The following is a 17701-nucleotide window of genomic DNA, read 5'->3' on the forward strand; positions in this document are numbered from 1 at the left end:
GTTAAAGACTATACCATCATCGTTTTTCTGATCAAAACTGACTCAGACAATTAATGCTAAGAGAAAAAAAAATCTTATGCAGCCCATGTAAACATCAGGATGCTGGATTTCATTAATGAACTGTTAAACCTGTGAATGACTCATCAGAGAGGTGGACATGACAACCTGTCTTGCTTGCATTCATGTTATTGACTCCAAGTGAAACATCCTTTCATGTGATAACTTGCTACTGTAGGCAGAATATCTTTGCAGGAAAAAGGAAGCATTGGCTGCTTGCTTCTTACATTAAAAGAAGCAGACATTTAACCATATTGTCACTGGACAACCAGTTCATACGTATCATTACCCTGATCTGTGCTCCTAAATTGTTCTCCAGTTAACTCAAACATCTCTTTGGTACTGATTAGCCAGTACCAAAAATCACAGAATCACAGAATGGCAGGAGCTGGAAGGGACCTCTGGAAATCATCTTGTCCAGCTCACCTGTTAACACAGGTATGCCTAGATCAGGCTGCACAGGAATGCACCCAGGAGGCTTTTGAAAGTCTTCGGAGAAAGAGACTCCACAGCCTCTCTGGGCAGACTGGTACTGTGGTCTGGTACCCTCACAGTGAAGAAAGGTCTCCTTAAGTTCAAGTGAAACCTCCTGGGTTCCAGTTTGTGGCTGTTGCCCCTTATCCTATCACTGGGCACCATGGAAAAGAGCCCAGCCCCATTGTCATAGTTTCCACCCTTTAGATATTGATCAGCATTGGATAAGATCCCCTCTCAGTCTGCTCTTCTCCAGGCTAAAGAGTCCCAAGTCTCCTCATGAGAGAGCTGCTCCAATACCCCTCATCATCTTTGTGTCCTAGTAGATGCATAAAGCAAGAAAGCAAGAGTTTTTTTCTTGAAAAAAATCCTATGCTCTGTGTTTGGAACAGGCCTTAAACAAAACATGAAAAAGGAAGAAGATAACACTAACACTTTGGCTGCAGGAGAAGAAAGCAGAGGTTGGAGGAGGTGGCAAAAGTTTACTAGTGTTCACAAGGCACCAAAATGCTGGTTTGGGCTTTTAATTTTCTCTAATTATTAATTACAATCTTTAACAGTAAACCTTGTTTGTTCATGATCTGAATCAATCCTCTGCTGTCCTCATTAGTCTAGCTGCTGGCTACATTCTAAGCTACATGGCTGCTTAGTTACATTTGACATGCTGTTCTTTCTTTTTCTACCAGTGGTCAGAACCAGAACAGGTCACAAGGCTTTAAAAACCCGAAGAATATCTGCAGTTAGTCTGGGCTGTAAATCCACTGACTTGTTATGTCCACTCAGTGTACTCACCTGCAGTAAGTTGAAGTCTCTGTGTGCCAAGTCTATAGCTCTTACATAACTGAGAAACATATATGCAATATGTTTTTTTAATAATCTAGATAGGATATTTTGATTTAAAAGTGTCTTTCTCATTTTTCCTTTGTCTTAATACTTTGACAATAAGAGAAATAATTTTCATTGACAAACAAGCCTTCTTTGACAGTTTCAAGATAGTGAAAAGGAGATTCTGACCAACACCATTTGGTTACCTTGCTGTGGCTTCTTTGTTCTGGGAGGCATATTGATCCCAAATTCCTGGTTTGTGATAGTGAAGTCTCAGGGTTTTTCTTGTTTTTACAATGAGTGTTCTAGAAATGGCTGCTAAGGATCATTTGGTTGTTATGTCTTCCTGTCTGTGATTTCTCTTTCCTGCTTGTAATCAAGCATGAGGACAGGAATGAAAAATTAAGACTCAGTTGGTCACCTGCTCTACTTTCAGCAGGTAACTTTCAGCACTCAAGGTAGCTAAGCTGCTCCATGTGGTTGGTGCAGAGGCCAGTTAGGATTTTACTGTTCATGAAGTTTGTAGTTGGGAATCTGTCATATTAAGTTTCAGTTGGAGAGTACCATTGATCCTTATTTATTTATCTATTCCATTCCATTTATATAGGCAACTAGACTATGTGTCCACTTTGGGACGTGGCGTAATGGCTATGGTGGTGTTAGACCGACAGTTAGACTTGAGGAAGTCTTTTCAAACCAAAATGATTCTATGATTCTATTTGAGGAGAATTACAAAATTACAGGTTAGAGTCATAATGTATCCCACGTATAAATGACCAGGCAGCTCAGTCCCCGTTTCTCAAGAAGAATACCAAAGATTTAAATTCCTATAGTTTCTTTAAAATGATCCAATTCCTTACAAGCATACCTGTGTCAAATCATGTGCTAACAGGTGCTGTTAACCAAGTGCAATTCTAAAACAGCTCCTGTCTGTACATATGTGGCTAAAAATAGCTGAAGTTTTTAGTTCTTAGTCTTATCAGGAATGTGTTTGTCAAACTACCTAAACCCTAGATGTGAGGGAATCCATACCTGTATGAGTGCCAAACTGAGCTGTGTAAAATTCCCCAGTTTGTCAGTTGAATTTTCTCTTCCCATGCCTGTTCCATGATTTTTCTCCATGCTTCACTGTGGTTTATGAAAGATTTTCTGTTTACAAGGAATCACATAAGTAATGGATCTCTGAAGGTTAGCTAGTCAAACCAATTTGGTCAGCTGCAGCTTTGCCTAGCTGTCTTGAAAACTTCCAGGGCTGGGGGTAACAAATTTCTCTGGCAACATGTTCCAGATCTGCACAATCCCTCCTACAACACATTTTCCCTAATTTCTAACAAGAAAATGACTGAACAGGGCTTGTGTGCTTCATCTTGGAACAAAATAACAAAATAGTAAAAACATATAAAATAAAATAAAATAAAATAAAATAAAATAAAATAAAATAGAAAGTCACAAGCAAGGGAGACATCTTTCTATAAATGATATCCAAATCTTTAGCTATGTGTATTTTAGAAAAGAAGTGGGACTTATTTCACAACAACATTTACTCAACTAAAAAAATGTGAGAATTTGTACTGGGATGAAAAGTGAGCATATCACAAGAATTCTGCTGTTTTCTTGAGGTGAAAATCTGGCAATCCTGAAAATGCAAACTAATTTTCTTTTCTCCTACCTCTCACCTGCTTCCTTTTTAAAGGATTTTCCAAACACATTCCTGGCTGTTCTTCTGAAGTTGGTTGGGAAGAGTGTGCAGACTTCTCTAAGAACTATTTTGCTACTAATGTCCACTGATAAAAAGACACTCAATAAAGAACTGTATGTCATGTAAAAGCTTTCAAAGCCCTGGAGTAGGCTTAACTGAAGAAATATCTTTGCACAATTGTATACTCTCTTCTTTTTTTCTGCATGAGAGACATTTCTTCCTTCCCTGCCTCCCCTATTTACTCAAAGTCTATGCTCACAGAAAAAGTTCATTGAGAAACATTAGTTCCCTTCCCATCATTATGTGGAAGAAAAGTGTTGCCTTCTTTTTACAGTCAGTGTAGGTTTGTAGTTTGGGGATATTCTTATTCAATATTTTAGCATAAAATTAGTTCTGTGGGCAAGTAATAAGCACGCATATGTATGTTTATTTTATTACTTAACAATAGTATGCTAAGGGCATGATGAAACAGATCATATTCTTGGCTTTCTGGCCTTTGGGAAGGACTTGGGCTGTCATAGACTGGGAGGCAAAAAGTTCGTCAGAACAGCAGCTCAATGGTGTGACATAACTGTCCTTTTGAATCACTTCTAAGTCAGGTCAAAGGGGAAAAAACTGGAGAACTACAGCATTCTTTTGTGAGTGCAGGGATTTCCCTGCTTGCTTGTCAGACTGCTGGAAGGCTGGAGTGGGCCCACAGGGTTTTCTTTCCAGTTAGTACCAAAAAAAAAATTAGATAAAGGGTTCTCCTTCCAATTTGAAGTACACTTTGCACTAGTTCTAGGACAGGCCCTGTAACCCTTTCTGTTCTCACCCAAAATATTATTTTACTTTATTTATAAGCTTAGTCTTGTGAATAATTTTAGTGTGGGTGAGCAATGGATAAACTGTTCTATAAATTATTGAATTTCTTAGCAAATAATGCAGCAATTATTAACACACTATCCATAAGTGTATTCCTTGTGGCTTTTAAAGTGAAAAAGTTGTGGAAATCATGCTCCTATAAGGAATGCTTCTGTGCTGCTTTGCAGATTGCAGATTCCTCTCAAAAGCAACTTTATTGCTAAGTTTTGATGGTGTTTGTTTGATTAGCTATATATACCCTCCCAGGTGTTGATGGTGTGCAATGGGAGCTGCTTGCAGGCTGAGATGACCCTGCAGCCATGGAACAAGCTTCTCTATGTACAGTGGTATCCCAGGTAGCATTGACACATCAGTTGATGTAGGTGTTACCAGCATTTACAGAATTTTTTCCCTCTCTGCTTCCACACTTACATATTTCTATTCATGCTTCATTCAAATCAGCCTTCATGTTTCTGTTTCCCTGAAATACAATGTATGCTGCTTCAGGAAACACAGTGTTACATTCTGTCTCTTTTACTTAGTGTTTTGATTCCCATCATATCAAAAAGACATGAGATAATGAGTTTAGCCTCTGAAAGGCTTTGCATAAAAATACAGCAATTTGTGAAACTACATCTCTTTTAAATTAAAATCTGCCAAAATCCAAAACATGAGGCTGAGTTGGTCAGTGTATCTCATTTTACTCTCTTGCCATCAGAAGAAATACAAAAGTGGATCATCAGACTGGTGACCATGAAACATAGGGATCAGATTTATTTTACAAAATAAATGTTCTGAGACATTCATTATGCAACCTGAATTTTTCTAGATGCTTTTGGGTGTAGTTCAATATACAAAGAATACCACTGCAAAAGTCAGTGGCTTTGTTGCTGACTTATTTTACACAGTATCACAGTATCACAGTAACTAAGGTTGGAAGAGACCCCAAGGATCATCAAGTCCAACCTGTTCCAACAGACCTCACAACTAGATCACAGCACCAAGTGCCACGTCCAATCTCCCCTTGAACACCTCCAGGGATGGCGACTCCACCACCTCCCTGGGCAGCCCATTCCAATGACGAATGACTCGCTCAGTGAAGAACTTTTTCCTCACCTCGAGTCTAAACCTCCCCTGACACAACTTGAGACTGTGTCCCCTTGTTCTGGTGCTGGTTGCCTGGGAGAAGAGACCAACCCCCTCCTGTCTACAACCACCCTTCAGGTAGTTGTAGAGGGCAATGAGGTCGCCTCTGATCCTTCTCTTCTCCAGGCTAAACAATCCCAGCTCCCTCAGCCTCTCCTCATAGGGCTTGTGCTCAAGGCCTCTCCCCAGCCTTGTTGCCCTTCTCTGGACACGTTCAAGTGTCTCGATGTCCTTCCTAAACTGAGGGGCCCAGAACTGGACACAGTACTCAAGGTGTGGCCTAACCAGTGCTGAGTACAGGGGCACAATGACTTCCCTGCTCCTGCTGGCCACACTATTCCTAATACAGGCCAGGATGCCATTGGCCTTCTTGGCCACCTGGGCACACTGCTGGCTCATGTTTAGGCGGGTGTCAATCAGCACCCCCAGGTCCCTCTCCGTTTGGCAGCTCTCCAGCCACTCTGACCCCAGCCTGTAGCTCTGCATGGGTTTCCCGTGTTGGGAAAAAAGCAGTCTGTATTACATACAGTTACATTTTGCCAATTATTTTCCACGGAGATTTTTCTCTATAATTCATGATGCTGAGGATTTTTTTAACTCTCATATTTCATGTTGACTTTTTGCTTAGCACTTTTCTGCTCAACCAGTTGGTGGATCAATATAACTTTCCACTTGCATTTAATAAATCAAAATAATCATATTTAAAGCAAATTATTTATAAATCATTGTCTTACAGGGGAATGTTAACAACTGACAGAGTCAGAACTTTTGAAACCAAACTGTATAGCTCAGTCTAGATGGGTAGCTGCTAAGTCACAGCTTTGAGTACACTACAGTCACCTGCCATAAGAAACCTGAAGACGTTGCACCTCTGATTCCAATTATTTTCACATCTCTGCCTTATGAGATAAATTAATTTTCCTTGCTTGTATTAGCAGTGCTGCTTCGGCAATAAAAGTGTAGGAACACATCAAACAAATCCAAGGTTGAAACACTTTTTGTTTGTTTGTTTGATAATTTAGTGCTAATTTGTGTGTGTGTTTTTTTGGTTATTTCCCATCACATTAGGTACTGTCCCCCTGCACCTCTGTGATGCAATGAAAACACTGTTTATTGTTTGTCTCCTAAGTGGGATATACATATACAAAAGCACAAAGCTGACCAACTGTGTACTGTTTGCTCTGGATAACTCAATTATCATGACCATAGTGATTATTTAACCATGAGCATTTAAATGTGTGTTCCTGTGCTGGTAATGTGAACACTGTGGCTTTGTAGCTTTGCTTGTCAGACACCACTTTTATGTTTCACACTCCTACAGCAGAAGCAGCAGAACATGTTCCCATGTCTCAGGTTTTCCCATTTATATAAATGTCTGACACGAAGTAACCTACTTTGCCACATGAAAGTATGAAATGTGGACAAGTACTCCACTGGTACATTCCCTGCCAGTGGTGATAAAAGTGGAAGAAGTGTAATCTAAGCACCTGAAAGCAAAGATAGCACATTTTGACAGAATATATCTTTGCCTCTTAGTGTGAGGAGTCTTCACCTCCATTGGGTAGCAAACCCAGTTCTTACATTAGCTCTCATTATTAATCAGAAAACAATCTGACTTTACTCTAGTTGACAGTTTGCTTTGTATTTTATAGTTCCTTGAATTTTGTTTATAATAGAGGAAGGCCTAAATTAAGAGTGGGACTCAGCTATTCAAATACTTTTAAGGAATAAGCACTAAGTGGCAAAATATGGCATTAGACCTAAATCAAACAACACCACAGAACATGAGAAACTTTATTGTATTGTCATTTCACTTCTTGCCATGTTGAATATGCTCCATAAGAAGTACAGAACAGATTTAATTTTGGTTTGGTTTGTTGGTTTTCAAACTGACTTTTCTATGGCTTTATTCAGTAACTGTATCTGAGAAAGTAAGAGAATCACAAATTAAATAGTAACTCATTTTATGTTACTAGTAAAACCCTTAGTGGGGCTAGAACTCTCCATGTTGATTGTAGAATGAACTACATTGAGCCCATATGTGGTACCAGCATATAGTGATGCTGATGGGAGGAGCTCTGACAAAGCCATTTGTGTTAATACTGCTATGAAAAGAAAGTATCACAACCAAGACTGTTGGATGGGCTTGTAATTATTGTCTCTAGACAAGAAAAAAGATGGCATGTAGTAGCTGCTTGAATAACAGTCATTTAGTTTTAACACAAATCTCCATCTTATAGTTTTGTTTCCTAATCAATGAACACTTGTTAACGATTGTCTGTTATGAAATCTCCCAGCAAAAGAATTCTTGCTTTCACAGAAAGAAAATCGTAGAATTCAATGTCAGGGGCAGTCAGATATGTCTTGGGTTGAACACCTGGGGTGAGTTTAAGAAATACTGCTTTTCTCTCTGCTGACACAAAGTAGTTTAAGCTAAAATGAATTAAAATTAACTCAGCTTCTTAACTTCTAGCAGCTCGTGGCTGAGAGTACCTGAAGGGCTGTTTCTGTTCTTTGGGCAGTCATGGGAAAGTTTTTATCTTTAATTTTGACTTCCCCATTTAAGAATGTAGCTCACCAGAGGCAGAGTAGTGCTGAAAACATCTTGCACTAAGTAAACAGCTCAGTGTGGCCAATTCCTATATAAATGCCATCAGCTTGTGTTTACTGTTTTAACTGCAATGTTGAATACTTGGCATCAGATTTCATTGATGCTTACCCTTTCTGGATTTCTGAGGTTCATTTCCTGGCCATTTCTTTCCTGTTGAAAAGAAAAGTGTCATTATATCTCCTCCACCATTTTAGGGCTTTGAATAAATGCTGACCTAAAAAAGATAGAATAGTGTTGGGAGCATATGTGATAAATTGAATAAATAACCAAAAACAGACAACCAAAAGTTTGTCAAGAGTTAACAGAGGGAAAAAGAAATCAGAAAATTAATAAGGCTGCAGCCTTAGTCCACTGTATGAAATTATACAAAATATAGCTGTTTACAATTGTTGCAGAGCTAGGTCACACTGACAAATCATTGGGCCAGGTTGTACATGAATTTACTCAGTGGCCTGTGCCTAGTAGAAAAGATAGTATCCTTCAGCAACCTACACCCTACAAATACAGATCTTGGGGAAATGCATCTAATTTTAGGATAAGATAGTGAGATCTCACAGTCAGAGGAGAATGAGCTCATCAAAAGTTAGACTACTTTCAGGATTTGCCTTGCTCTATGGGAGAGCACTACTGTCTCATCAGTTAAAAACTGAACTGATCATTTTATGGACTGAGAAAAAACATTCTTTGTGCAGGGATGACAGAAGACTTCTGGGAGCCCTAGGGAATTAATTGTGAACAGCGTAATTGTATCACATAAAGCAAAGATAACTGAGTGCAGCAGAAATCCACCACACAGATGCATGTTAGCATTCATATTGTCCAAGACAGAGATAGCACTTGATAATAGCATTCCTGAGTTAAAAAATGAAAATAAATACACACAGATAAGACCTGCCCAGTCTCCTGCTTTACAATATGGAAGGAGTTAATTTACACACAGGATTAAAATGAATCCAGGGATACATTACTTTATTAAAGTAGTGTGATAACATGTTGAGTTGACCTTGGCTAGATGCCAGTCTATCACTCCCCTTCCTGAACAGAAGAAATAAGACAAAGCTCATGGGTCAAGATAAGAATAATCCAGCAATTACTGTCACCAGCAAAACATGTGTGATTTGGCGAAATTAATTTTATTTATTATCAATTAAACAGAGTAGAGAAGTGAGAAATAAGAACATGCCTAAAAACAACTTCCCTCCACCCATCCCTTCTTACCAAGTTCAACTTCACTCCTGACTTCTATACCTTTCCACTTGGAGAAGGGAGGGAGAATTGTGGTCAGTTCGTAAGTCTTTATCTTATGGCTCCTTCCTCCTCAGATTCTTGCCCTTCTTCAGCTTCCTCCCATGGAAGACAGTCCTTCACAAACTTCTCCAGTGTGGGTTCTATTCACGTCCTGCTGTTCTTTATGAACTGCTCCATCATGAATCCCCTCAATATGGCACAGTCCTTCAGGAACAGATTATCTAGTGTGAGTCCCTTGATGAGGTCTCAGGTCCTACCAGAAACCTGTTCCAACACAGGCTCTTCTCCACAGGGCTGCAGGTCCTGCCAGGAGCCAGCTCCAGTGCTGGCTTTTCACAGGATCACTGCCTCCTTCAGGTAGAATCCACCTGCTCCAATATGGGGTCCCCCACAGGCTGCAGTGTGATACATCTGCTATTCTATGGACTTACAAGGAATGCAAGGGTACAAACTGTGTCACCATGGTCTTCACCACAGGATGGAGAGAAATCTCTGCTCCAGCACCTGAAACACCTCCTCCCCCTCCTTTCTGTCTGCATAGGTGTTTCTTTTGTGTTCTCACTCCTCTCTTCTGGCTTCTGCTGTTATGCAGCATTTTTTGCTCCTTCTTAAAAATGCTATCACAGGACACTACCACCACGTTCAGCTTTGGCCAGCAGCAGGTCCATCTTGGAGAAAGTTGGAACTGGCTCTTCTGGACTGAGTGAAAACAAGTGCCAACAACTGATGTGATCAGGGGTCATAGGTATCTGTGGTGTGAGCTATCAGACCAAGCAAGATGTTGTGAAACTGCCTAGCTTGCCATGGGATGAAAAAGGCAAGTGTATTAGCCATGTTTGAGACCAAGGTCATTTACAATCAGCAGGTATTTGTGGTAAATGAAGATCTATGAAGCTGGCCTGACAAAAAGCTGATGGAGGGAGTTTTATGAAGATGACAGGCCTGTTGTGGCTAAAACTGATGAAGCAGGGCTCAAATAACATAAACACCCAATTTCAAAGCAGCTTTTGAGGACCAGGATGCCCAAACTAAGACTTTTGTCTAATTAACTGTAATTCTAATATTAAAGTTGACACCCCCAATATGTTAATGAGGAAAATCAAATGCATGCTAAACATACATGACTAAGTTACTGTGAGTTCCTCCCAAATCATGCTAAATGTCACCTAGAAGACAGGGACAACCTGGCCTGGGGTATAAAACCCATGAAAGGGACATCTGATGCTGTGTACTGACACTAGTACCAGGGCCAGCAAGGCGGGTGCAGCATGGGCCAGCACAAGCACCACCAGCTGCAGCAGCAGCTGAGACCAAGGGAGAAGATAGAGACACGGACAGTTGATGGACTGTACTTCTTTTCCTCTACCAAGACAAGGACACTTTTCTTGGTGAGAATTGTACTTTAGATATACGGCTGAATTTCTGCTGCATTACTGTTAGAGCCATTGTGAAGGTTTGCATCTCTAGCTGTTGGATGTTACCCAGGATTTATGAATCCTGAGATCATCTTGCAGTCAGTGCATTTATCACTGGCAATCCTGAATTTGTTGTATCTGTCACTTTAACTTCCTGAGCTGTGTCAGAGCAAGTCCTTTTCAATACACCAAAAAGTGGAGGCAAAAGTTAATTTTGCCAAATAGTTCCAGAAAGAGTCCTGGGCTCTGAGACAGGAAAATGTCAGGCTCTTTTATCTTAATGTGGCATGAGAGTGCAAATATCAAGCTATACTAGGTGGAAAGGAGGTTATAAAAGTCTTAGGAACAAGGCGTGTCTCTGGAATTGAGGCAATTGAAGAAGCTATCTTCCAAAGGAACTAGGAAATCTGTGCGAACTGATGCAGAGACTGTAAGATCTGAAGGTCAACTGAGAGACTCTGTGTGTGTGTTTTTGTGTGGGAGACCACTGAGGAGAACAAGGATTTGGATTCTCATTTATGAGACAGGAATTCTGCCTGACCAGCCTTCTGTGGTGGAGTGACTACATCAGTGGACAAGGGAGAGGTACTGATGTCATCTATGTGGACTTCTGTAAAGCCTTTGACACAGTCCTCCACAACATCCTTCTCTCTAAATTGAAAAGAGATGGATTTGATGGATGGACAGCTTGGTGGATAATGAATTAGTTGGATGGTCACATCCAGAGAGCAGTGGTCAACAGCTCAATGTCTGGATGGAAATCAGTGATGAGTGTTGTCCCTCTGGGGTTGATACTAGGTCCAATGTTGTTTAATATCTTCATCAATGATATTGACAGTGATATGAACTCTCAGCAAATTTGCAGATGACACCAAGCTCAGTGGTGTGGTTGACACATCTGAGGGACAGGATGTCATCCAAAGGGAAGTGGATAGGCTTGAGAAGAGGGCCTGTGTGAATGCCATGAGATTCAACAAGGCCAAGTGCAAAATCTGGCACCTGAGTCTAAGCAATTCCTGGTGTCAATACAGGCTGGTAGGATGAAGAGAGCAGCCCTGTGGAAAAGGACTTAGGGGTGCTGGTGAATGAAACTCTGGATACCAGAGCCAGTAATGTGTGTTCGTAGCCAAGAAGGCCAACTGTATCCTGGGATGTAGCAAAGAAGCACAGCCAGCAGGTCAAGGGAGCCGATTCTGCTCTTCTTATCCACTCTGGTGAGACCTCACCTGGAGCACTGTATGCAGCTCTGGAGTTCTCAGCACAGGGAAGACAAAAACCTGTTGGAGTGGGTCTGCAGGAAGGCCACAAAAACTATCAAAAGAATGGAGCATCTCTTCTGTGAGGAAAGGTTGAGAATTGGAGTTGTTCATTCTTGAGGAGAAAGCTCCACACAAAGTTTATTACAGCCATTCAGTGCTTAAAGGGAGCCATAAGAGAAATGGGGACACTTTTTTAGTATCATTAGGACAAGGGGTGATGGTTTTAAAAGAAGAGGGGGTAGATTCAGACTAGATATAAAGAAGTTTTTCATAATGAGGGTGATTATAGAGTGGAACAGGCTGTGAAGAGAAGGTGGATGTCCTGTTCCTGGAAACATTTCAGATCAGGTTGGACACAACTCTGAGCATCCTGCTCTAGTTGCAGATGTCCTGGCTTACTGCAGGGGGGCTGAATTAGATGGCACTTAAAAGTCCTTTCCAGCTCAATCTGTTATATCATTATATGAAGTTTGCTTCTTTCTCTCTCTGTTTGTTCTTTCATTCTTGGTTTGGTGTTTTTTTGTTGTTTTGTTTTTGTTTCTTTTTTCCTTAATGAAGGGCAAATTGTGACATTTGACCTCTATCATATAATTAAATTTGGGTGTTCTGATTCTGCATGTTTTTCAAGATTGACGGCATATTTTGGGACAGAACATTCTACCAGAGAAACAAAATTATATTCTAAACTGTATGAGATGGGAGACATAATTGAAAATAACGTAGGACCAGCTCCATATTAAACATCAGGAGAATAGTTTCTACTGGGTGATTTACCACACCTTGTTTCTTGTTAATCTATATTGCATTAATATTTTGCCTTCAGAATTAGGCTCTGATTTAAAGATGTACATGTCATAATCTGTTGTACAGCTGCATGGCAGGGACCCTTCTTGACCCTCAAGCCTGCTCAAGCTCCACGAGGGTTTCCTGTGTCTGCATAGTGAGGGAGAAAACATGGGACGAAGGAAGGACTGCATCACCCCTTAGTCTCTCCGTGGGGAAGGGGAAACGGGATGCTGGAGATGAAGGAAGCTGTTGGAACCAGGCCTTGATTCCCGTGCCATCCGGGCCGGGGCTGTCACTGTCCGGCTGCGTGCCCCTCTACCTCCCCCCAGACCCGCCACCTGCCTCCAGCCGCTCCACCTGCCCTCCTCCTGCCGAGCAGAGAGCAGGGAGGAGCAGGCCGAGGCACCGCCAAACGCAACCAGCCATTTAAGGCAGCAAAGGCAGCGGCAGCATCAGTTCTTTCTGTGCTAATTCATTACCTCAGTCTCCGCAGAGGGCGGCAGCGGCCTCCCGCCGGTCAGCCCGCCCGGCCTATGGAGGCGAGCGGCGGAGGGGCGGGCAGCGAGGGCGGTGCCTGCCGGAGCCGCCGCGCCGGCTTGACACGGTCTGCCGATAGCACTGGAGCCTGCCTGAGCGAGTGTCAGGTTGGGCTGGCGTGACTTGCCTCTCCTCGAGAATCGGTGGTGAGTGGTGCACCTTTTGCGAGGTGGGCGAGACGAATCCTTTTTCTTCTTTTTCCCAGTGGTGGCGTGTGTGTTTCTTGATGCCTTCTACCTTTTTAGTGCGCTGGTTAATTGATTTCTGTTTAGTTAACGAAGACGCGAGAGGAGGGGGCGGGCGCTACGAGTCCTTTTTTGGGGGTGGGAATTGTGGGTGGTGTGTATATTTCTTGCTGCCTTCTGCCTTTTTAGTGCGCTGGCTAATTGATTTCTATTTAGTTAATGAAGACGCGAGGGGAGGGGGCGGGCGCGTTGGCAGAGCTGCCTGGGGCTGGAGGCCTCCGCTCCTGCGGAGCGACCGGCGGCCCGCCCTCACCGTTATGTAACGTTCGCGGGGGGCTGCGGGCAAAGGCGGCGGCGGTGGTAGAAGCAGCAGCTTTCCTCTGCAGAATTAACTGGCTTCCCCTATTTTTCTGCATCCTCCCGGGATCGGCGGAGAGAGGAGCTTTGTGCAGAGCTGTTCTCCTCTGCCTGCCTTATTGGGCTGGGCCCTGGCAACGGCATCTCTCGCCGCCATCGGGGTGGGCACCCGCCGCTGTAGCCTGCGCGGGGCCAGGGCGGCTCTTCCCTGGCCCCCGGCAGCGCTGCAGCAGCAGGTGGATGAATGAGCCAGCTTGGAGGTTGGCTATAAGAGGCTGGAAAGCCCGGCTCTACCTGCCGGCGTCTCCCAGAGGAGCTGCGTGAATATTCTGCTGTTGCCTATTATCTAGAGACGACAGCAAAGTCTAAGCCGCTGCAGTGGCTTCTTCTTGCTCTTGTGCAGAGCAAACGGATCCCTTTTATGGAGATTGATGGGTAAAGGCGATTTGTCCTTTTTTCCAAATGCCCAAGCATTAGCTGAAGGGATTTTGTCTTTGAGTACAGCTTCTGTATGGCGCCGTCCACGAAAATCAGGTGTGGGAGACTAAGGACTGCCGTGTATAAAGTCCAGTGCTCTAGGATGAAGAGGACGAGGATTCTTCAAAAGATTTTGCCTAGAACGAAGCAAAGTCCTGTCAATTAATCTGTGATCCCGGGTAGGTGGTTTGAAAAAGAAACCCAAATAAATCACCACTCCCAAGTCAGCAATAAGGATTTCTTCAGTCCTGGTTAAAAGCTGTTGTACCTGGGTGAAATTCTTCCATGGGGAAGTTTGGCGTACGCTACAAGGTGCTGAACGCAGATTTGTGAAAAGCGTGCGTCTTCAATCTGGATAGCTTTGAGTCTTCCTGCAGATGCTGCTGGCAAGCGATCCCCCCACCATGTTTTGCAGGGTCTATATGAGCAGTTTTAGGGAATCAAATAATTTCAGATTTTACAGAGTATTGCATAACTGCATATATATTCATTTAAAAAAAGAAAAGGAGGGGCAAACCCAACCCCCAGCCTGAAATGAAACACATGATCTGAGACTGTTGTTTTCACTGACTTTTACTGAGCATTCACCCTGTTTTCTCAACTAGTATCGTTAAACAGCATGCTTTAGAAGTTTGGCATGTACTAGCTTGATGAGACATGAAGGTTTGTGTTTTCTGGTGGCTTTTTTGTTTGTTTGGATTTTTGTTTTCTCTCCAGTGCTGTGAAAACCTGAGAGCAAACCAGAGAAATAGCTGTACACGTTCATAGTCTCATGCTTAAAATAGCATGACTGTTTATCAAATGTATAAAAATTATTTATTTTTAAAATGTCAATGACTGTTTTTAAAAACCTTTAGGGATGAGCCTCGTCTTTTTACAACCCCTACCCCAACTCAGCCTTGCCCTTCCCAAAACCAAAATAAAAGGCTGTTTTGAATGCTTCTGTTCCGACCATGGGTCATAGTCATATGTCTTTTAAATAGTTCATAATTTGTAACTGCTGAAGTGAATGTCCAGTATTAAATCATAGTACAGCGTGATGCTTAGACAGCATGCCATGCCAGGATCAAATTGCAGATGAAGTTCACATAGGAATCTCCCACAGTGCTTGCACTTGACCCATGTACATCCACCAAGTAGTTGTTTCTGTGCCCAATTTAAACTCTGGATGACTCTGGGGTGAAAAATAATGTGCTTTAATTTTTATAATAAATATATTCATTCAAATTATTTTCTGTAGGCAACTGTATTGAAGAAGTTAATTTTACTTCTTATACCTTGAACTTAATTAGAAAGGAGAGGGGGGAAAAAAAAAGCTTTATCTCTTCCCCCCTCCCCGCCTATTTTTTTTCCTAAGGAGGGAGGCAGGCATGTAGTTATGCCAATTTATATTGAGATTTGTGTTTTCTGGTTATAGGTAGAGGCTTGTACTTGTACTTAACATACCTCAGAATGTTTTAAAATAATATCAGATGTTTTTCTTGCTTTCTGTACTCTGATAATGTAACCCTCCAGTGTGAGAATTTGACTGAAATCAAAAGCCTGTATTGAAGAATAATTTACAGTAAGAATTGTTTTTCCTGTAGTGTGGTGGCTTGATGTTGTGTCCTGGCTTTGTACATGCATACTGCTTGCAGACTGTGCACAAATGAAATGGATTCTTTTCAGCAAGCAGCAAAGAGGGTTTTTTCTCCCTCCAAAACAGGTACATAATTCTCATCCATAGTGTTTGTCTGCCATACTGGCATGACTACTATGGGCATAAGTGCTTTTAGGTGCCTCTGCCAGTTAGCTGAAAAGAAATATTTTGATTACTGTTTGTATTCCCATGGTGTCTGGGAGCTGTGGTCAGGGACCTTAACTAAAGTGTTTGTGCAATATAACAATGAAACATGAACTTGGGCCTGGCCCCCAAAAGATTGTGATACAAAATACAAAACAAGACACTGTAAGTGGTACAAAAAAGGGAATGCAGCTGCTGTTAAGAAGGATACATAGGTAGATGTGTATGTTTTATTCAGCTTTGTATTTTCTCTTATGGTATAGCAAAGGGAATTATGGAACTTAATGCAAGACTCACATGGTTCTTTCAGAGATGTTCTGGTATCAAAGGAACATAAGAGTTGGCTTGGTTTGGGGGAGGGGGTTAAATATTCTTACCTTGACTAAATGATGAAATAAAATACATCAAACCAAGATGAAACATTTTATTGTAAAGCTACTTATTTTTTTACCATTCATTACATTTCAACGTAGTTTAAAAAAACCAACATTTGGAGCAGCTTTTGTTTCCAAATCACAGCATTACACCGAAAAACCACATTGCTTTGCTATTTCCCCAGTGTTTTCTATATGCTGTTTTAGCTCTTTTGTTCTCTTATGTGCCCAAACCCACGATGTAGTAATATGTAGTAACAAACACACCTTCAGCAGAAAGAAATTTCTTAGCAAATACATCACTCTGCTCACCCCAAATTACTCATACATAGAAGTACTAGAAGAACTTCCCATTGCAATTGTAGTTTGGTTATCAGAATACTACAAAATAGTGAAAGTAACTGAACATTGAGAAGATGTTGTTGGTAAAATGTTCCAATATAAATATGGTCTTTAAGTACACTGTGCATGTGGTATAGGATAAATAGTAGCATGGCCTTGTTCAAGTTTTGGGATGCTTTTTTTCTGACTTTATCTCAAGCTGAGAGAGCAGAACAGGCTGATTTTTGTGCTGGTTACTTTTCTTACCTTACAGTAGTGTGTCCATGAACCCACATGGGAAGTTTTTCTCTATTGTTTGTTACGTGTAGCATAACAATTCAGTTGACAATTCATGAGCAGCAAGGTTTATAGAATACAGAATTAACCAGGTTGGAAAAGACCTTTGAGATCATCAAATCTAACCTATCACCCAACACCATCCAATCAACTGAACCATGGCACTAAGTGCCTCATCCAGTCTCTTTTAAAACACTTCTAGTGATGGTGACTCCATTGCTTGTGCTAATATTAAATTAATTCTTGCCCAGTTTGGCTAATCTCAAGAATATGCTTGTGTGACAATGTTGAAATACTGGAGCATCTGGCAAAATGCATACAGGTGAACTTAGACAAAAATTAACACATCGTCAAGGCTATAATTTTTGCTTGACTTTCTGAATGATTGTTCAAATAAGTTCTTAAATGCATAGTCAAGGAATGGTGCTCTATTGGATCAGTGCTAAGGAAATCTTGCAATGGAAATGTAAGTGCTAAGATGTCTTGCCTACAAAAGCATTGTTTTGTCAGTGATTACTGTTTAGTTAAAACCAAATCTTTGTCTGCCTCCCTCATCCAGTTTCACAGTAAGAAGGACCAGTACCCAAACATTTCATCTTACAGAAGCGTATGGATGTGAAGGAACTTCTCCGTGTTTTGTACTGAGCTGTGGATAGTTGAACAAAATCTGTACTCACAGGTTTATTTTTTTTATTCATGCAAATCTGAACAAGCAGACTTGAAGAACACAAGGGGTCTTTAGACAATCTAATATGATTTATGTATTAGGTATTTTTAGTTATCTGAGACTAGTGGCATACATTTGATAGAAGGCTGCCTTTCAGAGATGCTTGACTAAGTGTGTCTTCTGTACTAAATGAAGTCCAATGTGCAGATGTCAGGATGTGAGCTGTTACTGGAAGTTACTTTTAGTGTTTCAAATGGTTGATTGTCTTTCTCTAAGGAAGTCTTATGGTTAATTTGCATTGTTGTAGCCTGAATATTCAATTGTTGTTTTTTTTAATTAT

At 41.4% G+C, this 17701-nt stretch overlaps 1 protein-coding gene across 2 annotated transcripts in view; it reads left to right on the forward strand.

The window, feature by feature from the left end:
* Positions 1-12935: 12935 nt before the first annotated feature.
* TPPP (tubulin polymerization promoting protein) overlaps positions 12936-17701 on the forward strand; it is a 52368-nt gene continuing 47602 nt past the window's right edge. Inside the window, exon 1 of one of the 2 annotated variants that reach the window (XM_054164005.1) lies at positions 12936-13069. The gene's annotated coding sequence lies outside the window, so the exon portion shown is untranslated. The remainder of the gene's footprint in view (positions 13070-17701) is intronic. The other variant, XM_054164006.1, reaches the window with a different exon arrangement.

Source organism: Dryobates pubescens, chromosome 9 (assembly GCF_014839835.1).
Source record: "Dryobates pubescens isolate bDryPub1 chromosome 9, bDryPub1.pri, whole genome shotgun sequence".
Lineage (NCBI taxonomy): Eukaryota > Metazoa > Chordata > Aves > Piciformes > Picidae > Dryobates > Dryobates pubescens.